The sequence below is a fragment of the Geotrypetes seraphini genome, chromosome 1 (assembly GCF_902459505.1).
Source record: "Geotrypetes seraphini chromosome 1, aGeoSer1.1, whole genome shotgun sequence".
Taxonomy (NCBI): Eukaryota; Metazoa; Chordata; class Amphibia; order Gymnophiona; family Dermophiidae; genus Geotrypetes; species Geotrypetes seraphini.
Window position 1 is genome coordinate 344,226,548 of NC_047084.1, and position 27,272 is coordinate 344,253,819.

The following is a 27,272-nucleotide window of genomic DNA, read 5'->3' on the forward strand; positions in this document are numbered from 1 at the left end:
TGGGTGACAATTCAAGCCTCGTTCTGCCTGCCCTCTTTTTTTTTTTTTTTAAGGTTTGTCCAAGTTGCTTACATATGTGAAGAAAACAAAAAATGTCCAAGCCTAGATTTTTGGGTGGAAAAGAACGTATGTGAGTAAAATAAAGGAGAAACCCAGGATTAGAAGCATTTTGCATCACAAGTGTTTCAAACTGAGAGTACTGATCTCCTAATTAGGCACCTTCTGTGCCTCTACTTCGAACAATGTGGAATTTCCTTCCGTCTACCGTCAGTTGCTCTAAGAAACAAAAATCACTATCGGACAATACTAGACAACTTATATATTTAAAAGTTTTCCAGCCTGCAGAGGCATCAGGACATAAAGAGGGAAGCAAGGATCCCAACCTTCCAATAGAAAAAAATGATTAGGCTATAAAGGTAGAAAGACAGTGGGAACGCGCAATAAGAAAAGCAGCGTGTGCTTTTCCCCCTTTCCGCATATCCAGGAGGATTATTTCCTGTTTGATAAAAACGTCATAAATCTGCGTTTGTTGACCATAGAGTTTGTCCGTCTCCACGTTACTGATTGTGACACCAGGACGAAATGGGCGGGAGTCAAAACGCAGGGGGTGACGCAACTTCCGGTAGCCTAGTTTTGCCGTATAAGTTGGCGCGCGCGGGCTTTATTGCTCTTTTGCTCAGTGATTGAGGAGAGGTTAGTGGGTCGGAGGGAATGGTGGGTGGTAAGGCTGAAATGTTTTGAGTTAATCTATCATATATATAATCCACCGGGGGGAAAAAAGGCAGATTACGATTTTTTTTTTTCGGTATGCCGTTCTGGTTTTATTATCGTCTTATTTTGGCCCCTTTTACAAAGCGTCCGTAAGATACTGACCTAGCCCATAAAAATTGAAGGGGCTGCGTCGCATTTACGGCACCGTGGCTTTGTAAAATGAGCTCTTTTAAAAGAACGGTGTTATTGTGAGGGGAGGGGTGTTCTGGTTATGTCCGATGATGAAAAGGTTTTTGCTGTTCACATCATGAGCATCCGTGATTATTACGTCATTGCTGAGGACATAACTAAGGAAGAAAATAGTGAAGGTTAAGTTGTGCGATGTAGGTTTTAATTTTTTTTATATATATACAAAAACGCCGTTTTAGGCATGACCAATAACTGATTTTTTTTTTTTTTTTTTTTTTTGCTTTCACTTAGGATAACGAGTCAATGCTACTGGATTGAAAGCAGGTAAGTTACTTTAACTATATAAAATGTATTCTTGTAAAATATTTACAGTATATTCCACAGTTCCTAGTGACTTAGGGCTAGATGTAAGGACACCGATCGTGTCCTGAGCACTTTGCAACCTGATTTTCCTCTGACCTGATTCACTAACCTCGGATCATTTGCATGATCCGATCCGCGCACGCAAAGTAGTAAGGATGCAATTCACTAAACTAAAGAAGACACCCCGACTGGGTTGGTGAGGACCAGGCGTGTGAACAAAAACCGTACTCTCTGCCCCGATTCTGTTAATCAAAGCCTTAACCCCGTCGGTGAACTTCAGGTGACCTGCTGAAGCTTTGACATATGGGTACCCAAGAAAGCCCTTGATCGAGCCGGCAGACGTGACTTGCCACCCTGTTCTCTGCCCAGACTCCTGCCCTTCCCCGCCATGCAAGCCTGTGGTTTTGGGTTTAAAGCGGGTTAAAACCACAGACTTGTGAAGTAAAGTAAAAAAGTAATGTTCCCAGCTCAGCCAGGCACGGAGGGCCAGCGTATGTGCAGACCATCTACAGGCAAAGAAGGTCTACACATGCATCGTCAGCTCACTGGCTGCCTGTGGCCAAATGTCTTCAAGGGCTTAATGCTAGCGTTGAAATCTTTGCACGACATGGCGCCGGATTACATGATGGCAAAGCTTCCTCCGTACGTGGCGAGCAGATCCCTCCGCTCTCGTTCTCTTTACCTTGGAGAGAGTGAACAACCTACTAAGTCCATTCCCTTATTTTGAATGTTTCGATCATGTCTCCTCTTTTCAAGGGATAAGAGGCCCAGTTTCTCTAATCTCTCACTGTACGGCAACTCCAGCCCCTTAACCATTTTAGTTGCTCTTTTCTGGACCCTTTTGAGTAGTACTGTGTCCTTCATGTATGGCGACAGCGACCAATGCTGGATGCAGTATTCCAGGTGGGAGCGTACCATGGCCCGGTATAGCGGCATGATAACCTTCTCCGATCTGTTTGTGATCCCCTTCCTAATCATTCCTAGCATTTTGTTTGCCACCGTGCATTGCGCAGATGGCTTCATCAACTTGTCAACCAGTACTCCCAAGTCTCTTTCCGCGGGGGGGGGGGGGGTGTCTCTCTGAGTACTGCACCAGACATCCTGTATTCGTGTATAATATTTTTGTTACCGACATGCATTACCTTACGCTTATCCACGTTAAACCTCATTTGCCATGTCGCAGCCCATTTCTCAAGCATGTTTTGTCACGTTGCAGGTCTTATTTCGTATCATCCAGAAATTTAATGACCTCGCTCGTACCAATTTCCAGGTCATTTATAAATATGTTGAAGAGCACGGGCCCAAGCACCGAACCCTGCAGCACTCCACTTGTTACGCTTTTCCAGTCCGAGTATTGTCCATTTACCCCCCACTCTCTGTTTCCTATCCACCAACCAGTTTTTTTAATCCACATGAGTATTTCACCCTTGATTCAATGGCTTGCAGTTTTTCGAAGTAGTTCACACGGGACCTTGTCGAACCCCTTCTGAAAATCCAGATATACAATATCGACCAGGCCACCCTTGTCTATCTGCCTGTTTACTCCCTCGAAGAAGTGCAGCAAGTTCATCAAGCAAGATCTTCCTTTGCTGAAGCCATGCTGGCTGGTTCTCATCAGATTGTGTCCGTCAAGGTGATCAATGATGCGGACCTTTATCAGCGCCTCTACCATTTTTCCCAGTACCGAGGTCAGACTCACCAGTCTGTAGTTTCCCAGATCTCCCCTTGAACCTTTCTTGAAGATCGGCGTAACATTCGCCACTTTCTAATCTTTCTGTATAAATATTGTGACAAAGTGTTTTTCAAAGAAATCCAGACTAAACCCATCAGAACAGGCGATTGAATTTAAATCTTGCATGTGTTGATGTAGCATTTCTGAAAAAGTCATACAATAATTAATGTTCAAATTTGTAGGTGTTTGCCTGTGTTGTTTATATACGTAACTAATAATTTTGTGGTATTTACTAATAATTTCTCTAATTTTTATTTCTAATAATTATTAAATAACTGAACTGTAACTGAACTTAAAGTAATTGTATTTCCAGCCAATCTTAATTGAGATTTGAGGTTTTTGGATACAAATGTATTTTCTATTAAAATTTATTATATTTTAGTTTGTTTTATTTACAGAAATATGCGAAAAAGAGGAGCAAAACTTAGTCCTGAAACCCAGGCACAGATTACTGTTTTACAAAATGAAGGTCTCATATCGCAGAATTGCATCAACATTGAAAATTTAACTTGGAGTGATGCATGCTACACTTAAACGTGTAAAAGATACTGGATCCTTTGGCTCCAGGTAACGGAGTGGTTGTCCTCATGTATCAACTAGCCGTGATGATAGGAAAATTATAAATGACTGCAAAGTTAAATCTTCGTAGCAATGCTATCCAACTCTGTTCTTGCTTACCATCTCACCTTCAGAACCTGAGCAGATGGATGGTTTGTTGCAGATTGTTGGAAGGTGGTCTGAAGTCATGTCATCCAGCAAAAAAAACTTCTTTGCCAAGAACATTGCTAATCGTCTTGCAACAAATACAGAATAAGGAGTTGCTTAGGGACAGAAGTACCCTGCAGAATTCCCGCCAGAATCCCCTCTGTCCCCCTCCGTCCCCGCCTGCACCCCATAAAAGTTACCTGCCCCCATAAAACAGCAATTACTTCAGAAAGTTTTGATTTTTTAAAAAATTATTTATATTTTCAACAAAATTTACAAGAAAAAAATCTTGTTATAGAAATACAGTAGAATGTTAATATAAATCATCAAAAATTTTTACAAGTGGAATAATTATAAATCCTTCCTTAGACAACAATGTTAATAAGAGGAGTACATTCTATATAAAAGGAAAGAATAAATCAAAATGCATAAAAATTAAAAAGTAAGGCTTAACACTCTAACTCAAAAGTTTGCTACCATATACTCATTGGACCTGTGTATACTTCATCAAGCTATCTTTTTCAGCTCCAAAAAGAATTTTAACTGATCTGGGAGAAAAAACACATACTTTATACTTAATACTTTAGATTTATCATCGGCATTGACACGATTGATCATAAGCTTCTTCTGTCTCGTCTGAGTGAAATTGGTATTAAAAACCAGGTCTTGGACTGTTTATCTTTTTTTACAGATCGTTCTTCCAAGATTAATTCTACATCGTCTGACTCATTTACTACTGATTATGGGATTCCTCAGGGTTCTATTTTATCTCTATTTTTCTGGCACCCCTTTTAACATTAGGGCAATCTATTGGGTTTACAATGTTTGCTTATGCAGATGATGTCCAATTAATACATCCGATAGATCTATTTAAACCAAAAATTTAAAAAGATTAACTCCTGGTTGGATGTACTTATGCTATCATTGAACATTGAAAAATCCAAAGTAATAATGATTTTTCCCAACAAGGAAGGACTTTCCTTGCAGACTCCTCTTACATTCAAATCTCAATCTATTAACCGTACCTTCACTTAAACTGCTTGGAGTAACTTTTGATAACAAATTTAGTTATCTTCATATCGGTACAGTGGTTCAATGTTGCTTTTATTGGCTCCATATGATCAGATCATTATCGAAACTATTAGATGCCGCATCCTTTAACATTTTGATTCACTCTTGTGATCTCGTGCATTGACTATTGTAATGCCCTTTATAAAGGTATAGCCAAAAAAGAAATACGAAGACTTCAGATAATACAAAGCACCGCCATAAAAATTATATTCAATGCAAAGAAATCCGACTATGTCACCCTTGTTGCAAGAAGTTCACTGGTTGCCAGTGGAACATTTTAAGACTAGACAAAACAATCAACCTGAATTTATAAATAATCTTACCCCTTATACTCCTAGGTCCCTAAGATCAACAGCTAATAACCTTTTCTCTATAACGTCACTGAAGTTTATATATCCACTTCTCTTCAACATATTCATTAGGGATTTGACTCAGGGCTTCAAGGTAAGGTAACCTTATTCGCTGATGACGCCAAACTATGCAATATCGTAAACGGCTACAATCTACAGGATACTATGGAACAGGACCGCCGTACTTTAGAAAGTTGGTCCTCTATCTGGCAGCTGGGCTTCAACGCCAAGAAATGTAAGGTCATGCATCTCGGAAATGGAAATCCATGCAGAAATTACACCTTGAATGGAGAAACTTTGACCAAGACTATGGCAGAACGAGACTTGGGAGTGTTCATCAGTGCAGACAAGAAGACTGCCAATCAAGTGGAGAAGGCTTCATCTAAGGCACGGCAGATGATGGGTTGTATCAAGAGAAGTTTCGTCAACAGGAAGCCTGAGGTCATGATGCCATTGTACAGAGCCATGGTGAGACCTCATCTAGAATACTGTGTGCAATTCTGGAGGCCACATTACCGTAAAGATGTGCTCAGAATTGAGTCGGTTCAGCGGATGGCCACCAGGATGGTCTCGGGGCTAAAAGGTCTCTCGTACGAAGAAAGACTGAAGAAATTGCAGCTCTATACTCTTGAGGAGCGTAGGGAGAGGGGAGACATGATTGAGACATTTAAGTACATCACGGGACGGGTCAAGGTGGAAGATGATATCTTTCTTCTCAAAGGACCCTCGAACACAAGAGGACATCCGCTCAAACTCAGGGGAGGGAAGTTTTGTGGAGACGTCAGGAAGTACTTCTTCATGGAACGAGTGATAGAGCATTGGAAAAAGCTTCCAGTACAGGTGATCGAGGCCCGCAGTATTCCAGACTTCAAGAATAAATGGGATACCTATGTGGGATCACTGCGAGGGTCATACCAATGAATAGGGTCGCTAGGATATTGACTTAATAGAGCAGGTCAGTAGAGTTAAGGGGGCCTCTCTTTCTCAATCTCTGTTTTATCTAATTGCCCTGCCTTTTCATTGCCTCACATTTAACATCACTGTAAATGTATCACTGCTATAACATGTAACATCGCTGTATACGTACAGTCTCTTCTTTAGTATATGCCTTTTTATTACTGCTATTTATGTAACATCTCTGTAAATGTAACAACACTGTAATATGTATCATCGCTGTAAATGTACAGTCTCTTCTATTTTTAACCGCATTGAACTTCCATGGTATTGCGGTATACAAGAATAAAGTTGTTATTATTATTATTATTATAAGGGTGGGGTCAATGGTGTGGGCAGACTTGATGGGCTGTAGCCTTTATCTGCCGTCATGTTTCTATGTTTATAATGAGGTCTACTATCTTCTCTGTCACTGCCCCCTCTCTTTTGAATAGTATTCCAAATTATTTATGCGAAGAATCAAATTTTAATAATTTTAAGATGAAGCTAGAGCTATTTCTCTTTCTTGATGCCTTTGAGACATAACTGTCCTTTTAAGGGCAACTGAGTGAAAATACTATTGAGTTTAACAGCAGCACTCCTTATTGTTTTTTCCCTAATTGTTCTCTTTTACTTAGCCTAATGTAGTTCTTGCCTTTTACCTTTTGTTCTTGTTTGTCTTTGTTTTTAATAGTTTAAGTTTTAATAGTTAATTTGTTGACGTATTGTCACCTCAAACTTGTATTTTAGTTAGTTTGTTTTCTGATTTTACAAATTTGAACACCACCTAGAAGGCTGATTGGGCGGTATAAGAAATTTTAAATAAAATAAAAATAAACTTGATTCAGGAAAAAAAAATTTGATTCGATTCAGCCTATTGAATTGGTTTTTCGATTCGATTTTCCTGCCCAATTGGATGTTTTTTTTCAAACATCCTGGTGGGTTTATTTTATAAAACCTAATGTAATATAACCCAGTGTTATATAATACAAATACAAAAATAATAGCGAAATACCACTATATCAAACAATACACATCAGTATTGCCCTCGGCCTCAGAAATGGAGCCTACGCACAGCAATGCAGTCACAAACTGAGACAATCCGCGTAGAAAAAACTCCTGCTCCAATCATTGGCCTTTAAAACTCTTTTTCTTTTTTTAAATGCTATTCTATAATATAAACCCTACACCACTCAGTATTTAAGATGTGGTTTTTAAATACTTATTCAACAAATCTGCATCAAATACTGTGTGTAATATCAAAATTTGAAAAACTCGACCACAAAAACTTATCTTATTTGTTTAGTAGTCTTCACTGTCGGAGTCTTAATAGTAAAATCTCAATTCATGTCCATTCGCCAACGCGGCCAGCGTTTCGCGGGAATTGCATACGTCCGCTGCATCAGGGCCACCTGGACATTACCACACCAATCCTCGCTATAAACAAATACAAACAATAATATATTCACATTCAAAAACCAAAAAAGAAACATCGTTTTTTTAAAAAATTTAAATAGTACAACACTCACATCAGTGCATTCGGTCACAGCTTTTCAAACAGTGCCAAAATGGCAGCAACAACTTTATATAGTCTAGTTACCGTCACAACGTGCTGACTGGAATGGCAACATTTTTATTAGTAGCCATTCTTTTAAAGGTGGAACGTGCGTTTGCCACGTTACGATGATGTCAGCACGTTGTGACGGTAACTAGACTATATAAAGTTGTTGCTGCCATTTTGGCACTGTTTGAAAAGCTGTGACCGAATGCACTGATGTGAGTGTTGTACTATTTAAATTTTTTAAAAAAACGATGTTTCTTTTTTGGTTTTTGAATGTGAATATATTATTGTTTGTATTTGTTTATAGCGAGGATTGGTGTGGTAATGTCCAGGTGGCCCTGATGCAGCGGATGTATGCAATTCCCGCGAAACGCTGGCCGCGTTGGCGAATGGACATGAATTGAGATTTTACTATTAAGACTCCGACAGTGAAGACTACTAAACAAATAAGATAAGTTTTTGTGGTCGAGTTTTTCAAATTTTGATATTACACACAGTATTTGATGCAGATTTGTTGAATAAGTATTTAAAAACCACATCTTAAATACTGAGTGGTGTAGGGTTTATATTATAGAATAGCATTTAAAAAAAGAAAAAGAGTTTTAAAGGCCAATGATTGGAGCAGGAGTTTTTTCTACGTGGATTGTCTCAGTTTGTGACTGCATTGCTGTGCGTAGGCTCCATTTCTGAGGCCGAGGGCAATACGGATGTGTATTGTTGGGTCTATTTTATAGCCTCTTCACCCCATTGCCTTCTAACCACACTGGCGCTGTGATATAAACAAACAAAGACTTTTCCTCTCTCTGTTAAATCTTAGCTCATGTTTGCGGTCTAACACCAGGTCTGGCAGGATACACGTTTCAAATATGACATATTGTAATCACAAAATAAAAAATAAAATTAGTTTTTCTATCTTTTGTTGTCTGATCATTATTCAAATCTTGTTGGTCCCAGGCTCTGGTTGTCTTCTGATAACTTGCTTGCCAGGGTCTCCTTTCTCCGTGCTAACCATCCATCTGCCATCTCAGTCCTCCCCTTCCCTCCCCCGGAAGTCTGGCGTCTCTCTTTTTTTTCGTCTCCATCCACAGATCCACCTTTTCTTAACTACCCTTTCTTACAGCATCTCTCTCCCTTTCCCCATCACCATCTCTCCCTCTTTTCCCAGCTACCCTCCTATCCAGTATCTCTATCCCCCTTCCCCCCATTGAAGGCTTGTCCCCCCTGAAGGCCTGCCTGTCCCCCCTGAAGGCCTATGCCACCATACCTGGCCTGTCCCCCCTTTGAAGGTCTGCACTCCCCCTTAAAGGCCTGAATTCCCCCCCCAAGGCCTGTCCCACCCCGAAGGACTGCGCACACCTCCCCCCCAAGAAGGCCTCCGTGTTTCCCCTGGCCTCTCCGCACCGTTTACCTTATAAGTGATCGCGGTGCTAGCATCTTTTCAAACTGTTTTGAGCTGTTTCCTCTACTGCGGTCCCGCCCTTCCTCTGACGTCAGAGGCAGGATCGCAGCGGAGGAAACAGCCTCAAAGCAGTTTGCAAAGATTGTCACCAGCGGGCTCAGGGCACCTTGGACCGCTGGAACAAGGAAATACTCTTGTGGGCCACGGAGGGCGACACAAGGAAAAAAGAAAGGTTTAGTGGAAGAAAATACAGACAAACTAGGAAGTTGAAAATCAAAATCAGGACTGGATTTATTCTTCAGAACAAAATAAACCAGTTGCTTCACTCTTTTGTTCTTAACCCAGTCATCAAATAAGTCAAACATAAACTTTGTCAGGATACAGCAGCAAACAATAAAGTCCCAAAACATAAGGTTTGGTATAGCTTAATGGTCCTAAAGCTGCACAAAAAGCTTCAAAGTGGTTTTAAACCCAAAACAAGAAACCTTATCTTCCAAGCAAAAACAGATTCTTTATATAATCAAGAGTTCCAGTCAGTAAGGTTTCACTCAAACCAAAAATAGTCCAAAAACATGTCTTTACTTTTCTCAGGAAGACTTGTGCTTGTATCAGTGCACCGGCACTGATTCCTCCAGCAGCAGCAGTGTTGGGCAAGGTGGTGTGCTCCACGTGGTGATATATTGCCAAGATTTGGCCCTCGATCCCACCACATGAACGTGGGGGCAAACCCCACCACCTTAGATACAAAACAGTCAAACTTCAAAAAGGAAGAAAAGAAAAACTAATCCCCAACAGGATAAGTCCAGCACAGCCCTTGCCAAAAGAATCCTATCCTGCTTTAAACTTAGCAATACTGGCAAGGCACAGCTTCAAAAATAGTCCAACCAGCAAAACCCGGATATTTGTAATCAACTTAAGAGTTTTAAACACTTGCCTTGGACTAGCATATTTCCATGGGCTGGACACTGTTCGGTACCTCAGTAATTGGCTCCGGCTCCAGTTCCATGGCTTGGGATACTTCGGAAGGGTCAGAAGGTATCTCTGCTCCGGCCTCTATAAGCTCCGTACCTTCAGTCAAAGAACAGCCCTACAGATCTCCCAGCCTTGAGTTCTGCAGCTGCTTCTGTTCCCTCCAACTCTCCCTCTGTCTCTCTAGAAGCTCAGACCTCTGGTTTAGGAGCTGGCAACCACGCCCCAAACCCTCAGGTGTAGAGGATATCCGGTTACTTCCTCTGGGATTGCGTGGGGGAAGGGAAAACTGCTGCTTAGCCCCAGGGCTCCCTCTACTGGTTACAGAAGGAACATCAGGCAAAATGCTAAACTGGGGTTTAACCTGAGCAGGTTGGGAACTGTCTGCTTTTGATAGAGGTCTCACCCTAGGGCCAGACCTAGCAGGCACAGTCTGCATATCACAAGATGCTAGTACCGCGATCTGCTCTGTAGGCTTCACTTATAAGGTAAACGGTGCGGGGAGGCCAGGGGGGAAGCCGGATGCCAGGATGGGAAATCGGACACCAAGGGGGGGGAACTGACAGCCGCACTTCCCGACTGACCCTCCCTCCTCGCCCTCTAAAGCTGGTGCGGCAGCAGCTGGCCAGCAAGAGCAGTGCTGCTGCACCTGCTTTAAGGGGGGAGGGTCCGAATCAGGAAGTCGAATTTTGGTGTTTTAAATAGATTCGAATCGATTCACCCGAAGTGAACCGATTCGAATCGTGAACCGGGCAGCACTACTGGGCAGTATTACCAAATGTTGACCACCATCATACTTGTCCTGTTTCATTGACCTTAGCTCATTTAAGGATCTTTTAACAAAAGAGCATTACACCCTAATGTATGCTTAGCATGTGAATAACAGGTTTGTGGCAGGATGTGTTAACGCATACAAACAGGCAAAATATTTGAACTAATTTTCAAAAGCAAGTTTTCAGAGAAGGCATCTTAAGAGCAGAGAACAGGTGTAGAAGCATTAACCAGCTGTTGCATTCACATTGGTGCATGTTAACTGGCTAATACTGAGTTAATACAGGAACATTTAGCGCCTTCTAATTTTTTTTGCAAGTTCTACTTAGAAAAGCACTAGAAATGGGTTTAGCATGTAGGAAGTAGATGAGTAACCTAAGAATTAGTCTAGCACAGTGTTCTTCAACCACTGGTCCACAGAAAATTCCTGCTGGTCCGCGCAGGGCCGATGAGATTAACGCAGTTAAACTTCATGCCGGGTGTATAGCAGTGGGCACCCCAACTGCGGTGGTGTTGGCGGAAGGCTGCTGTTCCACCTAGCCTCAGGCTCCAGGCGGTGCACGGGGCCAGCGTGTGCATTGGGGCCATTGGCAGCGTCTGGGCTTTCCCTCCGCTACGGCTCACGTGTGTGTCCACCTAACCCTCCCCTGTACTCACAATCAGTGTATGTCTTACTCCCTGTAATCAGCAGATTATGTATCTGTTGCTCTGACCCAGGAAGTAAATGGCAGGCCTATTTTTTTTCAGTAGTAGTAGTGCAAAGAGGAGAGTCCGCCTATGTGTGGGATGTGCGCAGGCAACCAGTGGGTTGAACCCATGTGGCTGCGGGGTTGTGCCGTGTTTGCTGGCTTGCCACCAGGTTGTTGACAGCATCCACAGGTGAACGAGTGGTGCGGTGCTGGCCCTGAGCTTTCCTGTCTGCGGCCGCTCACTCATGGAGACTCTATGGCAGGGCCTGCAGTGCAATACTGTTTGTGCCGGCTTGGGGAGGTCGTGAATGTGCAGGGCGCACAGGAGCAAGATCATGGGGAGCCTTCGACAGTGGCTGTCTCCCCTCCCAGCAGCTCTCGTACTTGCAAAGGCAATGATTCACTTCAACAACTTTCTCTTTCCTAAGAGACAGCAACTGACCCAAGGCTGCCTAAGTAAATCACTGCTGCAGGCAACTAGAGCTGCTAGAAGGGGAGGAAGCCACTGTTGTAGGCTGGGAAGCTGCTGAATAAAGGGAGAGCTGCTACTGGACCTATAGGGAGATAGGAGAGATGCTGCTGGGAGGGGAGGAGGGAAAGGGATGGGAAGAGAGTTACTGTTGGATAGAAGGAGGAGGGAAGGGAGAAGGAAACAGCTGGCAGGGAGATTACAGGAGGGGAAGGGGGTCAGGGTGGAATAGAGAGATCAGATGAGGGAAAGGGGAGAGACAGAGGAATGAGAGGGATAAAGATGTTAGATCTGGTGTAGGAGAGATAAAAATGAAGAAAGCAGTGAAGCTGGAATGAATGATGTAAAAAGGAGAGAGGTGGCACAGGCTAGATTGAAAGGGGAGAGGGGCATAGAAAGAAGGCAGATACATATGGAAGGGGGAGAGGGCAGACAGTGGATGGAACAGATAGATGCTGGATTGAAGAGACTGGGCAGACTCTTGAAGGAAAAGAGTGAAAAGAAGATGAAAGCAGAAACCAGAGACAACAAAAGGTAGAAAAAAAGAAATTTATTTCTATTTTGTCATTAGAATATATCATATTTGAAATATCCTGCTAGAGACATAACTGATGATTGCAAAGCCCAGGCAGTGCTTCTTTAGCTTCCAGCTGGCTTAGAGCTCTCTCTGACCAGGGGCCACTCCCCTAACACTATTCCTGTCATGTGTGATTGCAGTATTCTATTGGCATGCTATTTCTGTGTAGCGTTCTGTAATAATTTGGCTTGTTAAGTTTTCTTGATAGTAGAGGGGATATATGTGAAGGGGAGGGGAGACAGGGGTTTTGTTGGTCCTTGCTCTGTATATTTGTATTTATAAAATGACAATTGTACAGAATATCGTTTCTTTTTATACTTTAATAAAATATGTTCAATATAAAATCATAACTGAGGCTTATGCGGATGGGATCAGATGGTTTGCGGGGACCGAGCTTGAGGAGACTGGGCGGAAATGTTTTGGGTTTTTTTAAATTCAGTCTTAGTAGTTTGCCGGTCCACAAAATAATTCTTATTTCTGCCGGTCCACGGGTGTAAAAAGGTTGAAGAACACTGGTCTAGCAGACTCTGATCCTGGGGGACTGGGTTCAATGCCTAATGCAGCTCCTTATGACCCTGGGCAAGTCGCTTAACTTTCCATTGCCCCAGGTACATAAAACAACTTATAGTGTAAGACCACCAGGGCCAGAGAAGGTACTTGCATATAACATGTGCAGTGCTATAGAAATGATTATTAGAAGTAGAGAAAATCCCATTTCTTAGGGCCCTTTACTCTCAAGGTAACTGCTATCTCCCTATACTGCAATGTCTCTTGTCATAAAATGCCTTTATTACATTACATTACATTAGGGATTTCTATTCCGCCATTACCTTGCGGTTCAAGGCAGCTTACAAAAGATTAATAAAACGGGGGTTACAATGGGAGAACTATTGATTAACTAGTGAGGTAAGTAGTAGATCTTTTAACATTTCTCGGGTTGTTAAGAGTAAGGCGGTTTACAAAAGAATTAAAAGGGGGTAACAATGGAAGCACAATTGTTGTTACTAGTGAAGTAAAGAGTAGAACAATTGTCAATTTTAGAGTTAAGAGTACGTGATGTTATGGCTGCTTCAGGAATTTCTTGAAAAGTATAGTTTTTATTTCTTTTCTGAATGTCTTGTAGTCTGGGGTGGTCGTCAGAAGGTTGGAGATCTGGTTGTCCAGTCTTGCGGCTTGAGTGGCTAGGAGGCCGTCGTGTAGTTTTGATCGTTTTACTTCTTTGATCGGGGGAGGTATGAATGGGGAGTGCGTTTTTCTGTGTCTGGTAGTGGATGCTTGGATGAGGCGGTTGTTCAGCTAAGATGGGCTGTCTCCGTTTAGAGTTTTAAATAACATGCAGTAAAATTTAAATTGTATTCTTTCTTGGATTGGTAGCCAATGTGAGTTGATGTAGGCTTCTGTGATATGGTCATGTTTTCTCAATGAGTAGATGAGTCTCAAAGCTGTATTTTGGATTGTTTGAAGTTGTCTAGTCATAGTAGCAGGGCATGGAAGGAAGAGGATGTTGCAGTAGTCCAGCAGACCTAGAATTAGGGATTGTACTATAAGTTGGAATTGTGTTCTTTCAAAGAATTTCCGGACTAGTCTCAGATTTCTCATGATTGTGAAGGATTTCTGTATTTTATTTATTTGCGGTTGCATGGTGCAGCATCTGTCTATGAAGTAATCAAGTTCTAGCCACTAGAGTTCTGCCTGAGAATTCTAGCTGTCACATTAAGTTATTTAGAAATCAGTACATGTACAGTTTTGTAACTTAAACAAGACATAAACCACGGTTTGTTTTGTTTGTATTTTTTGTTTTTTTCTAGGGTGCAGGTGCCTGTGGAGCTCAAGCAATGACGTGATTAGAAGATTTCCTGTAAGAACCTTGATCTTTATCAAAGTAATCCACAATGTACTTGAAGAGCTAGTGCATTTGGAGTTTGGCTCATAACGCTGGTCAACAAGCAATTTGCTACTAGAGTTCTGTCACTTGTACCTTAACAAGGGATACATGCCGACTCTAAATCTGAAAACAGCTTTTGTCTATCACATCCTGTTTTAAAGTTATGTATCAGTTTGTGTTTATATCATTTTTGTCATAACGTTACCATGAAATGTTGCTATTTTACTGTTTCTGTAGCACAATATTGCATTTTAGGATAGCTCATCGATCACATATACCAGTAACTTGAAAGTTTATACTAAAAAGTGATTGTGCTGCTTTTTCTAACTGAATTTTTTATATTTTGTTTGTTTTTGTCTAAGATGATATTATGAACAGACGAGGTTGTGTTAACCATCCTGATAATTTCTGTTATGTCTGCGGACAATTTACTGCACACGATCAGCGAAAGAATCTGTCCAGGAGACTTAAAAGTGCATACAAGCATTATTTTGGCTCGAAAGTTGGTGACCAAGATAAAGTGTGGGCACCTCATGTGTGCTGCACTGTCTGCTATTCCGGATTAACACAGTGGCTGAATGGGAAACGGAAGAAGATGCCTTTTGCTGTAGCCATGGTGTGGCGTGAACCAACAAATCATGGCTCAGACTGTTATTTTTGCATGACAAAAATTGCTGGATTCACAAAGAGGAATAAATCAAAAATTGTGTATCCTGATTGCTCGTCAGCAATTAAACCCGTTCCTCATGACTTGGAGAATCCAGTTCCAATTCCTCCTTCCACATCAGCACAACGTACCGAAAGTTCTGATGAAGAATGTGCCTCTGTTGCTGTGGAGGAGTTGTATGAACCTGAAGTGGATGAAAAACAACCTCACCTGCTAACTCAAGAAGATCTTAATGATGTGGTTAGAGACTTGTCACTGTCAAAGAAGAAAGCAGAATTGTTGGGTTCAAGGCTAAAGCAATGGAATCTTTTAAGGCAGGACACCAAAATATCTTTTTTTCCGTGATCATCACACCATCCTGGCTTCCTTTTACCAAAAGGAAACATTTGTTTCGGTACTGATATTAATGGTTTCATGCGTGGGATATTAACATGTTTCTCATGAATGGAAACTTCATTGATTCAAGCAAAGTAAGCCTTAAAGCGGTTCTTTTACAGAATGGAAACCAGAAGCCATCTGTTCCTATTGCTTATGCAGTTGGGTTGAAGGAAACATATGAGTTTCAAGTTTATTTCATATTTGATAATCGCTTTTTACAAAGATTACAAAGCAACATACAATATAGGGATAAACAGATGTGCACTTCAAAGGGAAATCAGGGAAGAACTACAATTTTAATATAGGAAAGAGAACAAATAAGGATAGAACAATAGGGGTTATATTAGATCAGTGCTTGGCTACTTCAATTAAGAATGTTAACTCAATTTAAGGGACTCACTAATCAGTTAAAAGCATCTATATAGAAAACTTTTTAGTTTTCATTTAAAATTTCTCAATAATTTTTTTTTCTATCTGAGCAGGTAATAAGTTCCACGTTTGGGGGGCGGTAAAGGAGAAAAGTGTGGTATGTCTGGTATTTATGGTTCGTAGGGATGGAACAGTAAGTAGGTTTCTATCCTCAGATCGTAAAGAGCGGAAAGAGAATACAGAATGATAACTCAATCTAGGAATAATGGTGTGTTTACTTGTAGAACTTTAAATGGAATGAGCACCTGTTTATAGTTTATTCGGTGGTTGATAGGAAGCCAATGTGCGTTTTTTAATGATGGTGTTACATGGTCAAATTTTCTTTTACCTGTAATAATTTTTATTGCAGTATTTTGTATCAGTTGTAGTCTTCTTATTTCTTTTTGTGTGATTCCTTTATACAGTGAATTACAATAATCCAGTTTTGAAATGATCAATGAATGAATTAAAATATTTAGTGAGGGAGCATCCAAAAAGTTAGCTAAAGATCAAATCATACACAGCCTGTGGAAACAACTTTTAACAACAATTTATTTGATTGTGATAATTTAGTTTATTATCTGTGATGACTCCAAGAATTCTTATTTTATTGACGGACTGAATTGGAAAGTTATTAATGCAAATTGGTGGTGGGTTCTTGAGTCAATGGAGACACTTAAAACTCACATGCTAAGCAGATCACCAGTGGAACCTCTGTGGTGATCTCAAAGTTGTCACTCCTTCTGGGTCTGCAACTGGGGTACACCAAATACATATGCTTCTTATGTCTTTGGAACACTCGTGATGACGCCACCCATTACAGCAAGGATGTCAAATGTCGGTTCTTGAGGGCCATAATCCAGTCAGGTTTTCACCCAATGAATATGCATGAGATCTATTTGTATGCACTGCTTTCATCGTATGCTAATAGATCTCATGCATATTCATTGGGGACATCCTGAAAACTCAACTGGATTGCGGCCCTTGGGGACTGACATTTGACACCCCTGCACTACAGGCAGAAACAATGGCCAAACTGAGACGACTCCATACCTGGCAATACAATGTGAAGCACCTACTGTTCCATGTGCTTTCAACAGTACTCAGCCGGAACTTTATCTCAGAAATCCTATCGGAGACAGATTCACAGGACCTAGGCAAAGCCAAACCTCTGGAACTCATCCCTTTTCAACCTCCAAGAAGACAATGGCTTCCAGGCTTAGTTGCACAATCTTGGTGCCTTCTTGGTAACTGACATAGATAGATTCAAAACAAATGCTAGGAAGTTTTTCTTTATCAGCGGGTGGTGGACACCTGGAATGCGCTTCCAGAGGACGTAATAGGACAGAGTATGGTACTGGAGTTCAAGAAAGGATTGGACAATTTCCTGCTGAAGAAAGGGATAGAGGGGTATAGATAGGGGGCTACTGTGCAGGTCCTAGACCTGTTGGGCCGCCGCATGAGCGGACTGCTGGGCACGATGGACCTCGGGTCTGACTCAGTGGAGGCATTGCTTATGTTCTTATGACATATTCCATCGCTTTTGTAACAAAGTTTCAGACTCTTGCTGGACCATTTTCTCTGAGAGGCTGGCCACTGCCCCTGGACTGGGTATCCGTTGCAATGGCCTCCCCAGTCAAACAGGCTAATCTGTCAATAGAATCGCCCACAAAGTTATTCTGAGGGCATGCCCTGTAATAACGATTGTGGATGGAGCCACCAACTCATACTGCGGTGGGATTCTGGAGTCTATGGGAGAGTTATTTGAAGGGAGTCCTGTTGTGGGGACCACCGAGACAGTAGTGAGTTCTAGAGAGGACGCATGTGAGCCTTCACCTAAGGGACCACATCTATAGTGGCTGCATGGAGTTTGGTACTTGGAGATAGTGCCACACAGCTGGAACTGGCTTTGCCATCATGTCTGTTATCTGAGTGCAAGCTGTGTGCCTCTAGAAGATAGACCCGGCCTTTTCCTATGTTGAATAGTACTCCTGGTCAGCCACCACCAATGACCCCGATATGCCCTGGAGCCCAAGCCCCCTTGTGCAACTTCTTGCTCACTGCCAGGGCTCAAATGAGGATCCTGGCTATCCAAATAAGTTCTCCACATCAAATTAACAAAACTGAGGAGAAAAGGCTTTACTAGCTATCACCAAGTCCCTCTAGGTAACTCCACCTTATGTTTCTTGGGCTCTGCAACTTCCACACTCTTACACTTAGGCATGTTACTGTTCTGGGGCTTCGGGAGGAATTTTTTTCTGAGTAGACTGGCCCCCCAGAGGTTCTTCAGCCCTAGAGACTAAAGTGGAAGCTAAGCCTGACACTCCCGTCCCCTTTTCTGTGCTGTGCAGCACATAGAAACATAGAAATAGACGGCAGATAAGGGCCACGGCCCATCAAGTCTGCCCACTCCAGTGATCCTCCCTATCTTTGCGGATAGATCCCACATGTCTATCCCATCTGGCCTTAAAATCCGCCACACTGGTGGCCTCAATAACCTGAAGTGGAAGACTATTCCAGCGATCAATCACCCTTTCAGTGAAGAAGAACTTCCTAGTGTCACTGTGCAGTTTCCCGCCCATGATTTTCCACGAATGCCCCCTTGTTGCCGCGGGACCCTTGAAGAAGAAGATGTCTTCTTCCACCTTGATGCGGCCCGTGAGCTATTTGAATGTCTCGATCATATCTCCCCTCTCGACGCTCCTCGAGTGAGTAGAGCTGCAAATTCCCCAACCGCTCTTCGTACGGGAGCTCCCTGAGTCCCGAGACCATCCTGGTGGCCATCCTCTGGACCGATTCCAGTCTCAGCACATCCTTGCGGTAATGCGGTCTCCAGAATTGCACACAGTACTCCAGGTGCGGTCTCACCATGGATCTATACAGTGGCATAATGACTTCAGGTTTACAGCTGACGAAACTCCTGCGTATGCAACCTATGATTTGCCTTGCTTTGGATGAAGCTTGCTCCATTTGGTTTGCAGACTTCATGTCTTCCCTGACAATCACCCCCAAGTCTCTTTCTGCTTCAGTTCATGTCAGGATCTCGCCATTTAGGGTGTAGATCTTGCATGGATTTTGGCTTCCCAGGTGCATGACTTTGCATTTTTTGGCATTGAAACTGAGTTGCCAGGACCTAGACCAGTGCTCCAGCAGAAGTAAGTCATGCACCATATTGTCTGTCATTGCTTTTTTGTCTGTTGTGCTTTTGCTCACTACATTGCACAGTTTGGCATCATCGGCGAACAATGTTATTTTACCTCGGAGCCCTTCTGTCAGGTCTCTTATATAGATGTTGAACAAGATCGGACCCAGGACGGAGCCCTGTGGCACTCCACTTATCACCTCCGACATCTCGGAGGGGGTGCCATTCACCATCACCCTCTGAAGCCTACCTCCAAGCCACATGGTGCAAAGGGGCTCTTCCAGCATCCATCCAGCACAAAATAGGAAAGAATTAGGGGTAAAAGAGAATGAGGACTCCATCCCTACCAGTTTTGATGCAAAACAAGGTGATTTGAAGAATGGAGAACTTTTAAAAATAAAATCAAGAAATCCAAAATGGCTGCAACAGCAGTGTTTTATCACAAAAATGGCTTAAAAATGCCTTAACTAAAAGTTTAAAAACTCAGAAAACAAGATTTTTGAGGAGGAAAACCCCAGGGAATGTGGCAGAATCCTTCAAAAATAAGTTTTTCAGACACCCCCCCCCCCCCCACCCAATTTTGCCCATAGGTTGTAATAGCCATACTCACTATGACATGTACTCTGAAGGTGCTGCGGTCTGCCTCAGTTCTAAGAAGTAGCTGGATCTGGGAGAAGAATCCCTGCCTTAATCAGCCTGTCCTCAAATGTTAAAATCTGGCTGCCAGTTGGACTGATCCTCAACTCCTGCAGAATTGTGCACAAGTGGAGGCAAAATCTTAACTGGCACCCTAAAGAGCCCCACTAAGCCCCCTTTGGATGGCTAAGCCTGCACTCAAGCCTCTTCGATTCAGTAGGCATACTAAGTTACTAGGGATACGGACTCCAAGCTCCACAGAGTTTTTTGCAGGCTGGACAAACATGTCCCCAAGGAATTAACCTGCTGGTTGCATGCAAGCAGAGCTTTCCCCCGCACTGGGGAGCTCTGCTGCACTGATAGCCACAAAAACCGCAAAAAAAAAAAAAGACAAACAAACCAAGAATAATAAAATATACAGAGAAGATCAGAAAGACACCCTCCAGTTTACATGCAGCAGGAAAAACTGAAGGGGGCAGCAGAGCCCTCTGGAGAAGTAGGAGTTAAAAACCTGGAATGGATTTCTTGTGCATAGCTCGTGAGCATGAGGAGAATGCTACTGTCCAGAATGCACTAGAAAATCATCTAGGTGACGAGCAAGTTCAGCCACCTTTGCACCAAGCTGGCAAGTGACCAGTAGATCCTCTTGTCCACCAGATACCCAGCTATCTACATGTCTAATGATTGAATCACCTACTACAACAGCTGTCCTAGCTCTTCCCTCCTGGGTAGATCTTAGAGACACATCCTCAGTGTAAGAATATATTGCTTTCCCTGCTGGACAGGTCCTGGCTACAGGATTATTTCCTACCTCACCAGGATTATGCTCTTAAAGAGACCTCCCTCCAAGGCAGCACAAGGGCTGCCAGACGAGGTGGGATTTAAATAAAATGTCCCTCTAGTTCTCTATGTATCTCTGTCTCCCTCAGCTTCTCTAAGTCTGCTATTCTAGCCTCAAGAGAATGGACTTGTTATCTGAGAGCTAGGAGCTTTTTGCACTGAGCACACAACTTCTCGCCAGTTGGGAAAGAATCATACATGTAACACAGTGCAAAAGACTGAATAGCACCCCTCTTGCTACTGGACTACTGTCTGCATCTTAGTATTATTGAGTTGTTTAATTAAACCTTGTTAAGATACTGAGAATATTAGACTACTATAAAAAGCCTTAGGATTACATTGTGTGCTTTATTTGGTATTTGATTCTTAGCAAGTAATGTAAGACAATAGTCTCTTATCTTAATTAGAATAGTTGACTATAGATTAAGAATAAGTGAATAAATATGCTGGGGCAGGCGAGAAAGAGGACTGAGCTAGGTCCTGTTATGCTTGCCAACTCTTAATGCTGTGTAGGCTATGACAGTTAAGTTTCTATCTCTAGCAGAAAGTTCAAGTTTAAAAACTATAGGGAAAAGGCTTTCATACTATAGAAACTAGGTAGTAAGTTTGCTCTTTTAAGATTTAAACTATCTTTATAAAGGAACCTACAATTTATCTTTTAAGCAAAGATTATCAAATACTCAGAGCAAAATAATATTCATGTACCCTGAAAAATATCCTCTTTTCTCTCAGAAAGAAGGTTACTTGGGACTTTTCCTCTCTATATAGGTTTGATACTTAGGGGACTGCTACAACGAGACCATCTGAAGCTAACAGTAATCTGCCCTGGTGACAGTTACAGTTATTCTATCTTCCTCACAGAACCTTAATTAACATCTAATTCAGGTCAGAAGCACTGCTTCCTATGGCAAAGAAAATAAATTTCCAACAATTAAGTTTGACCTGTGCCGAGACTAGTCAAAAAAGGTTTGGTTTTGTTTTTTTTAAAAGAATGAAAACTGAGCTAGGCCCTGTTAGGCCTGCCAGAGGTTATCTGTTAATGCTGTGGGCTATGGTATCCTGTTCTAAGGAAGGTGGTTTTGGTCTCTGAAAGTTAGTCCAAAAGTTATTAAAATTAGCCCAATAAAGATAACACCTTATTTCCATTTTTATTTATTAATGTTTATTAGCACAGCAGCTACTTTTATCTTAAACAGAAAATAAAATTATTTTTCCCAACTGTTTTGGTCCCAGTCTCTGATTTCTGCTTTCCTCATTTTCTCTTAACTTTCTTGTCAGGATTTCCTATTTTTCTCTCCTTTTCCTTTCTTCAATTTATTTCCTGTCTCTCTAGATTAAATTCTTACTATCCAGTCCTCAACGTGTGGTGGACACCTGGAATGCGCTTCCAGAGGGCGTAATAGGGCAGAGTACGGTACTGGGGTTCAAGAAAGAATTGGACAATTTCCTGCTGGAAAAGGGGATAGAGTGGTATAGATAGAGGATTACTGCACAGGTCCTGGACCTGTTGGGCCGCCGCGTGAGCGGACTGCTGGGCACGATGGACCTCAGGTCTGACCCAGCAGAGGCATTGCTTATGTTCTTATGTTCTCAATTTCTCTTTTTTCACTGTCAACCTATTGCTTGCCACTGCTTTCCCTTACCCCCATCTCTCCTGTTTTATTCATCCAGTATCTCACCAACTCTATCCTCTGCCCCCATCCAGCATCTCACCAATTGTATCCTCTGCCCCCATCCAGCATGTTCCCTTTATCCCCCTCCTTCCATCTAGCCTGCCCCCTCTCCTCCTCACTTTCAACTAGCATCTGCCTATACAACTCCCTGTCCCCTTCCTCCATCCTACTTCCATCAGTGTCATCCCCTTCTCTCTCTCCCCTTCCATTATCAGAATCTGCCCTCTAACCTCCCCAACTGCTGCTGCTTTCCTAAACCAGCAGCAAACTGAAATTCAGCTATTGCAGGATCTTCCTGCACTTACCTGTGACTAATGGCTCTACCGCGTAACAAGAGGTTATGGAGGGGGCAGACCAGCAGCCACAGGCAGGTGCAGGAAGATCCCATGATGGCTGAATTTAAGTTTGTTGCTGGTTTGGGAAAGCAGCAACAGCAGCAGCATGTTCCGGGAGGTCCTGGTGTGCCAGTTGCATGGTGGGGTTGAATGGCTGTGCAGCCTCCTACCAAAAGGTGTATGGTTCTGCAGTCATGCAGCTTACATGGAAGCTTTGACATAGTATAAGTCAGGGGTGCCCAAAAGGTCGATTGCGATTGGCCAGTAGATCGCTAAGGCAACGCGAGTCGATCAGGGCTCCACGATAGATTCACACAACCTTTGTGTTCTGTTCGCTCTGCTTCCCTGACAACAGGCCAGACGCATACAAGGGCCGGGTCCACAGCCTTAACCTCCCCCCCCTCTCAAAAAAAAAGGTCAATTCTGACATCAGAGAGGAAGTTCCGGGCTAGATTCACTTTATAGAACAAAAATGGCTCATTTTCCTCAGCTACTGTGACTGGATACAGTTGGGCTTTAACTTATTATGGGAGCTGTTAGGCAATATTTGGGGATTTGCTATGACAAACGGTAGGACTACTTTCGTTCTTAATTACTTTTTTAATTTTTTTACGATTGTTTCTCCACGCAGTGCAGAGTATGTTGTGTAGATCAGTGAAAAACTCCTACTTTAATATATTTTGAATTGTATTTTTAGATAGTGGAATGTGGAAAATGGACAAAGATGTGAAGACTTTTACAAGGCACTGTCATTTTAAGAAAACAGTTACTGTATATACTCAAATATAAGTCGATCTGAATATAAGTCGAGACCCCCCATTTTCCCCCCAAAAGGAGGAAAAAATAGTTGACTCGAATATAAGACAGGGGCTTAATATTCAAGTGCCATGCCCTTCCAGGATCTACATCCCGTGTCCCCTCCCTCATGTCCTCCCCTGCCAGGATCTGCACTCAGCCCGCTTCCCTCCCTGCCCTGCAAAGCTCTGCACCCAGCCCCCTTCCCTCCTGCCCTACCAGGCTATGCAGCCAGCCTCCCTCCATGCCAAGCTCTGAACCCAACCCCCCTCACTACTTGCCAGGCTCTGCACCATGTCCCACCTTCCTGCCCTGTACCCTTTACCCCCCTCTGGTGGTCTAGTGGTAGGCCGGGGTAGGAGGGTTCCCTCCTGTCCTGGCCGATAGATTTTTTTACACCCCCCCTCCCCCCCATGTACATTTTCTCTTATCCCTGGTTCAGTGGTATATGGGCAGGAGCAAACTTTACGCACTCCTACCCTGCTCCCTCCTGATCTCACAGCACAAAGGCACGAGCTTCTCGAGCTCCCGCCCAGCCCTGCTTGCTGAATGGCTTCTGCCATTTCTCATGAGTCCCATGAGAACTGGCGGCAGCCATTTAGGGAACAGTGCAGGGACGGGTGAGAGCTTGAGAAGCTCGCTCCTGTGTGCCTGTGTGCTGCTGGCCACAAGTTCAAAAGAAGGGAGCAGAGCAGGAGTGGGGAAAGTTTGCTCCTGCCCATACACCGTTGGACCACCAGGGATACGAGAAAAGGTATGTGGGGGATAAAAAATTGTTAGTATCGGCCAGGACGGGAGGGATCCCTCCTGTCCCGGCCTACCAGAAGCCTGCATCAAGTCCGGGAGTGGGGTCAGGTGATGACCTGATAATAGGACAATACTCCCATTTTTGGGCCCAAAAATCATTCTATATTTGAGTATATACAAATTATACGGTATATAATTTTTATTTCAGCAACAATCTAGTTTGCAAAAACCCTGAGCCCATTTCTTAGCTGCTTATGATTTATCACTGCCTAACTTGGGTTAGTGACATGTCTGGTAGGAGTTCCAATGAGCATTAGTGCCAGTGGCATGGGCACAGGCTCACCCATCAGCAGTACTGTATACTACTAAGGTAGCCAGCAGGATTGTTAAGCCTTTCCAGCTGAAGATCTCCCCAAAGGCACCAGAAACCCAGGCTCAGTTTGGCAGCTACTTCCTGAGCCACCGATGCTGGTACTCTGCACATGCTCAATTTTCACACAGGCGCGGAACCTGATTATACACAGGAATGCAAGTATCGGTAATCACTAACTGCTGAGCTGAACACAGGTGTTTCTGGAGCTTCAGGGAGATCTTCAGCTGGTGAGGCTTGAAGATGCCCACCAGATCAAGTACTTATTTCTTTTAAACCTTAAGTCTGGGAGTGAGCGCCTCGAGGGATGCAGAGCACATTTAGTGCCCAGCCATTTTCCCCTTAGAGTAACCCAAAATCTTATCTCTGGCTACATTAACTGATTAGCCCAGTAACTCTGCACATAACAGTGCAAGTAGATCAGCAGATCTAATAAATTTATACCATTATCGTATCGGAAATTAAATAAGCTTGAACAAAAATAAAATACTAATTCATGGATATTGATGAATCCTACCACTAAGAATCAACTCAAGACTTTGAACAAAAAGATTGCACAAAACTGCTCTACAGAATAGTATAAATGTTTATTTTTCTTTTGATCTGTTTTATTTAATTTTTTACAATATAGAAAGTGTATTCTTTGAAGAGGTATTGTAAATATAAATTTTTATATCTTTCTACTTTCAGATGTAAACAGAATTAGAAAATGAAGTCTTGCCCTAATTCACTTAAAAGAAACTGAATGAACCTGACAACAATCCTTGTTCAGCAGTTTGATAAAAAGTGTTACAGAAGTATTAAAAAAATACACATACTGAACACAGAAAAAGAAGCAGAATACTTGGGAGAGCTCACTGAATACGAATTGGAGGAGGGGTTGGCGCTAAGGACATTCAATTTCACCTTCAAATTTTCACAAGCAAACTATTTGAGCAGTGCTTTCATACATAATCTACAAGGGTCATTTCATAAATAATGCACAGGTTGGCAACATTGGGGAGTGGATGATGCAATTGCAGTAAACCTTGTTTCACTTCAGTGCTTGAAGCAGCATGTGCTTAGGAGCTCTGTAGTGTACATAGTGTGGCTGTGACAAGTGTGGGAAATGAAGGCTGCAGGTGTCTCGGGTACTGTGTCTGTTGACGATCAGAGGTCGTACATAAAGATTGAAACTCTACGTGGCAAAAACCCGACAGAAATCCATAGTGCGTTATGTCAAGTTTGTGGTGAGTTAACAGTGGACCGTAGTACAATTTCTCAGTGGGTAACTCGTTCTCGGAGTGGTCATGTGAGCATAAATGATGCAAGACCAGGAAGGCCGAAATCAACAACCGATGAACGATGTGTGAAACTCGTGGCTGATGCTCTTGAACAAGATCATCATGTGGCAAGTGAAGAACTTTCTGACGTAAGTATAATGAATTCTGACAAATGATTTAAAAGAAAAAAATTTCTGTGAGATGGGTACCCCAGTTCTTGACTGCTGAGCAGCAGCAGAGATGCCTGGATAATGCAACCGTGCTAAAACAAAGATTTGACGTTGAAGGTCAGGCATTCTTGAATCGCATTGTTGCTATTGATGAAACATGGTCAGAAACTTTGAACTGGAGCTGATATCACAGTCCAACAAGTAGAGAGCTCCATTTTCTCCTCAAAAATTTCAACGAGCTCAATCAAAAGTCAAACAAATGATTTTTGCTTATGATCATGAAGGCATCATCATCACAGACAAATGCACAAAACCCGACCTCAGTTGCTCTTGGCTGGGCCACTCATTCTTCATGACAACGCTCGCCCGCACATAGGTAATGTCGTCATTGTTAATATGTTAATACGGCTGGGAAGTATTACCTCATGCTCCCCTACAGTCCAGACATGAGTCTACCAGACTTCAATCTTTTACCAAAGTTGAAACAACCTATGCGTGGACATTTTTTGCATCTCTGGAAGAGCTTTCTTCTGCCGTTACCCGAGCCATTCAGCAACTGAACAAAAACGGTGTATTGGATGGAATAATGAAGCTTTCCGGACATTGGGACTCGGTCATTGCAAAGCAAGATGACTATATTGAAGGACTGTAAAGAAATACTTGGAAAAAAAAAATAAAACATGTAAATTAAAAAAAAAAAAGTGCATTATTTATGAAATGACCCTTGTATATCTGTCTAGATCTTTCTCCTTCCCAGAACAATGTATAAATACACATTACGAATGGTGCCATTAGAATAAACTACAGAATATATACAAAACACACAACTTCTATTCCTAGATAGAAGAAAACATATTGCAATTTGTTTTGAAAATAACTTGATTAGGTATTACTTTATCCACATAAATCTAATTTACATTTATACAATATCACTACACAAAACAATTGAGTCGCTAAAAGTAGATGTCCATACCCTGCTGTGCCCTTAAAGTTACTGCATCAACATTACTTTAAGTCATAATAGATTTTAGGTTATGACATTAATGTACATATATAGTGATGCACAGGCCATCACAAGACAGGATCAGCTTCACAAATGGACTCTGCTAGAAATCTCTATTGCACAGAATAGAAACTCCAACTTCTGAAATCCTGCATTAAAACAGCACGGATGAGGATGTGTCTATATTATATACAGAATATACAAATGCACACATATAGTAATCTCTCTTGAAAAAAAAATAAAATGTTCTGATAATTTTAGAGAAATTTAAACTCGAAATAAAGTTTGAGAATTCTAACATGGTTGTTTTTCACACCGTCTGAAAAGCCCAGCACCCATGCACAATGTGAATTATTTCTTAAATTATTATAAATGATTAAGTTTAGCATTTGTAAGGAAAAAAATACTCAACTAAGATCTGGCATAAAGTTTCTATTAATAGAAAACAAAGACATAGGCTTAAGGCTTACTT

At 42.2% G+C, this 27,272-nt stretch overlaps 1 long non-coding RNA gene across 1 annotated transcript; it reads left to right on the forward strand.

Moving 5' to 3' along the window:
• Positions 1-579: 579 nt before the first annotated feature.
• LOC117368886 lies at positions 580-25,120 on the forward strand. Its single transcript, XR_004541034.1, has 4 exons — positions 580-693; positions 1,192-1,224; positions 14,298-14,347; positions 25,056-25,120. It is a non-coding gene; the product is annotated as an uncharacterized LOC117368886 (long non-coding RNA).
• The last annotated feature ends 2,152 nt before the right edge of the window (positions 25,121-27,272 follow it).